The sequence below is a fragment of the Triticum urartu genome, unplaced genomic scaffold, assembly GCF_003073215.2.
Source record: "Triticum urartu cultivar G1812 unplaced genomic scaffold, Tu2.1 TuUngrouped_contig_7954, whole genome shotgun sequence".
NCBI lineage: Eukaryota > Viridiplantae > Streptophyta > Magnoliopsida > Poales > Poaceae > Triticum > Triticum urartu.
The window spans coordinates 3,950-8,206 of NW_024118850.1; the positions used below are offsets into that span (position 1 = coordinate 3,950).

Genomic DNA, 4,257 nt, shown 5'->3' on the forward strand with positions numbered 1-4,257 from the left:
AGCGCCATGTCGATGCAGGAGTCCACCAACTGGGAGCCTGGCTCATAACACTAATAACAAACAAGGCAATAATATGGGCAACATTAAACGGTCCTGACCCATTGCTCGACAAATAGACGCAAAAATAGAAACAACTGAAAGGGAGCAACTAGATGAGGAGAGCTCGTTGGCGGCCTCCCCAAGGGTCACTTGGAGTAGACTGAGAGCACGCCACCGCCCGTGGCGCGCTCTCAGCCAATGTCATGTGTCGCTCTCTAGGCACTTCCTCCAGATTTTTATTTTATTTTATTTTTCCACACGCATTTTTTGCTTTTTAATGATTTTTTCGCCTTTCGGTTTTCAATCGATCTTTCTTAGCTCCTCGACCAAAAAAATTGAAAAAAAATATGCGGAAGAACATGTTTTTTTGCTTTTGGCAAGAGGCACAACTTTGCTTTCGTGAGAGGCACGGTTTTGCTTCCGCAAGAGGCACGACCATGCCTCTTAGAAACAAAAAAACGCATTTTCTATTTCTTTTTCCTTCAGGAGATGCACGGTTTTGCTTCCGCGAGAGGCACGTTTTGTTTTGCGAGAGGCATGAATTTGCTTCTGTGAGAGGCAAGGCTATACCTCTCGGAAACAGAAAAATGTGTTTTCATTTTATTTTTATTTTTGCTTCCGCGAGAGGCATGGGACTCCGCCTATGTTGTCTCAACATAGCCGGTCCCAAGCCTGGGTAAAGGAGGAGGGTTGTGATAGGCTTGGCGAGCCAACATAAAAACTCAGCCACTCTTATGGAGATGAACCCCAAAAGATTTTTGTTGGGGCGTAACCCTCTGAGCGACGCGCCACATCGGAACCCGGGTGTGGTGGAAAATGGGCAAGGGCCGGGCCGTGACCCCCCAGGTGGCGCGCTGTATATTGATCCGGATATGGTGGCAAGTGAGCGAGGATCGTGTCGTCTCATCCTTAGTGGCGCGCTACATCAGCGCCCGGATGTAGTGGAGAATGAGCAAGGGTCTTCGCATTTGACTCGACGAGTGCGAAGGGTAAGGAAGCTAGCCGAGCCTAGGAGGATTCGCTTAGGTAGCTAGAACGTAGGATCTCTGACACGTAAGCTTCGGAGCTAGTTGATGCAGCCGTGAGAGAGGTGTTGATATCCTTTGCGTCCAAGAAAGCAAATGGAGAGGACAGAAGGCGAAGGAGGTGGAAGATACCAGCTTCAAGTTGTGGTACACGGGGACGGGTGCAAACAGAAATGGCATAGGCATCTTGATCAACAAGATCCTCAAGTATGGAGTGGTAGACGTCAAGAGACGTGGAGACCGAATTATCCTGGTCAAGCTGGTAGTTGAGGACTTGGTTCTCAATGTGATCAGCGTGTATGCCCCGCAAGTAGGCCACAATGAGAACACCAAGAGGGAGTTCTGGGAAGGCCTGGAAGACATGGTTAGGAGTGTTCCATTGGTGAGAAGCTCTTCATAGGAGGAGACCTCAATGGCCACGTGGGTTCATCTAACACAGGTTTTGAAGGGGCGCATGGGGGCTTTGGCTATGGCATCAGGAATCAAGAAGGAGAAGATGTCTTAAGCTTTGCTCTAGCCTACAACATGATTGTAGCTAACACCCTCTTTAGAAAGAGAGAATCACATATGGTGACTTTTAATAGTGGCCAACACTCTAGCCAGATTGATTTCATCCTCTCGAGAAGAGAAGATAGGCGTGCATTCCTAGACTGTAAGGTGATACCTGGAGAGAGTGTTGTACCCCAGCATAAGCTGGTGGTTGCTGACTTCCGCTTTAGGATTCGTGTCTGGCGGGATAAGCATGGCAAAGTCGCTAGAACAAAGTGGTGGAACCTCAAGGGGGAGGTACCTCAGGCGTTCAAGGAGAGGGTCATTAAGGAGGGCCCTTGGGAGGAAGGAGGGATGCGGACAACGTGTGGATGAAGATGGCGACTTGCATTCGTAAGGTGGCCTCGGAGGTGTTTGGAGTGTCCAGGGGAAGGAGAAGTGAAGATAAGGATACCTGGTGGTGGAATGATGATGTTCAGAAGGCAATTAAAGATAAGAAAGATTGCTTCAGATGTCTATACCTGGATAGGAGTGCACACAACATAGAGAGGTACAAGATGGCGAAGAAGGCCGCAAAGCGAGCTGTTGGTGAAGCAAGGGGTCGGGCATATAAGGACCTCTACCAATGGTTAGGCACGAAGGAAGGCAAAAGGGACATCTATAAGATGGCCAAGATCCGAGAAAGGGAGACGAGGGATATTGGCCAAGTCAAATGCATTAAGGACGGAGCGGGCCAACTCTTGGTGAACTACGAGGAGATTAAGTATAGATGGTGGGAGTACTTTGACAAGCTATTCAATGGGGAGAATCAGAGTTCTACCATTGAACTAGACGACTCCTTTGATGAGACCAGCATGCGTTTTGTGCGGCGAATTCAGGAGTCTGAGGTCAAGGAGGCTTTGAAAAGGATGAAAGGAGGCAAGGCGATGGGCCCTGATTGTATCCCCATTAAGGTGTGGAAAGGTCTCGTGGACATAGCGATAGTATGGCTAACCAAGCTTTTCAACCTCATTTTTCGGGCAAACAAGATGCCAGAAGAATGGAGACGGAGTATATTAGTACCAATCTTCAAGAACAAGGGGGATGTTTAGAGTTGTACTAATTACCGTGGAATTAAGATGATGAGTCATACAATGAAGCTATGGGGGAGAGTCATTGAGCACCGCTTAAGAAGAATGACAAGTGTGACCAAAAATCAGTTTGGTTTCATGCATGGGAGGTCGACCATGGAAGCCATTTTCTTGGTACGACAACTTATGAAGAGATATAGGGAGCAAAAGAAGGACTTGCATATGGTGTTCATTGACTTGGAGAAGGCCAATGATAAGATACCGCGGAATGTCATGTGGTGGGCCTTGAAGAAACACACAGTCCCAGCAAAGTACATTACCCTCATCAAGGACATGTACGATAATGCTGTGACAAGTGTTCGAACAAGTGATGTAGTCACCGATGACTTCCCGATTAATATAGGACTGCCTCAGGGTAAGCTTTGAGCCCTTATCTTTTTGCATTGGTGATGGATGACGTCACAAGGGATATACAAGGAGATATCCCATGGTGTATGCTCTTTGCGGATGATGTGGTGCTAGTTGACGATAGTCGGATGGGGGTAAATAGGAAGCTAGAGTTATGGAGACAAACCTTGGAATCGAAATGGTTTAGGCTTAGTAGAACTAAAACCGAGTACATAATGTGCGGTTTCAGTACTACTAGGTGTGAGGAGGAGGAGGTTAGCCTTGATGGCTAGGTAGTACCTCGGAATGACACCTTTCGGTATTTGGGGTCAATGTTGCAAGAGGATGGGGGTATTGATAAAGATGTGAACCATCGAATCAAAGCCAGATGGATGAAGTGGCGCCAAGCTTCTGGCATTCTCTATGACAAGAGAGTGCCACAAAGGCTAAAAGGCAAGTTCTACAGGACGGCGGTTCGACCCGCGATGTTGTATGGCGCTGAGTGTTGGCCGGCTAAAAGGAGACATGTTCAACAGTTAGGTGTGGCGGAGATGCGTATGTTGAGATGGATATGTGGCCACACGAGGAAGGATCGAGTCCGGAATGATGATATACGAGATAGAGTTGGGGTAGCACCAATTGAAGAGAAGCTTGTCCAACATCGTCTGAGATGGTTTGGGCATATTCAGCGCAGGCCTCCAGAAGCTCAAGTCTATAGCAGATGGCTAAAGCGTGCGGAGAATGTCAAGAGAGGGCGGGGTAGACCGAATTTGACATGGAAGGAGTCCGTTAAGAGAGACCTGGAGGTGAAACAACAACAACAAAGCCTGCATAGCTAACTCTTTGGTGATACTCCAATCCTTCAGGTCTCTCTTAACGGACTCCTCCCATGTTGAATATGCCCAAACCATCTCAGACGATGTTGGACAAGCTTCTCTTCAATTGGTGCTACCTCAAATCTATCTCGTATATCATCATTCCTGACTCGATCCTTCCTCGTGTGGCCACACATCCATCTCAATATACGCATCTCCGCCACACCTAACTGTTGAACATGTCGCTTTTTAGTCGGCCAACACTCAGCGCCATACAACATTGCGGGTCGAACCGCCGTCCTGTAGAACTTGCCTTTTAGCTTTTGTGGCACTCTCTTGTCACAGAGAATGCTAGAAGCTTGGCGCCATTTCATCCATCCGGCTTTGATTCGATGGTTCACATCTTCATCAATACCCACATCCTCCTGCAGC

At 47.9% G+C, this 4,257-nt stretch overlaps 1 pseudogene; it reads left to right on the forward strand.

Annotated features, from left to right (window-relative positions):
- Positions 1-779: 779 nt before the first annotated feature.
- On the forward strand, positions 780-2,260 carry LOC125531719 (annotated as a pseudogene).
- Positions 2,261-4,257: the final 1,997 nt, after the last annotated feature.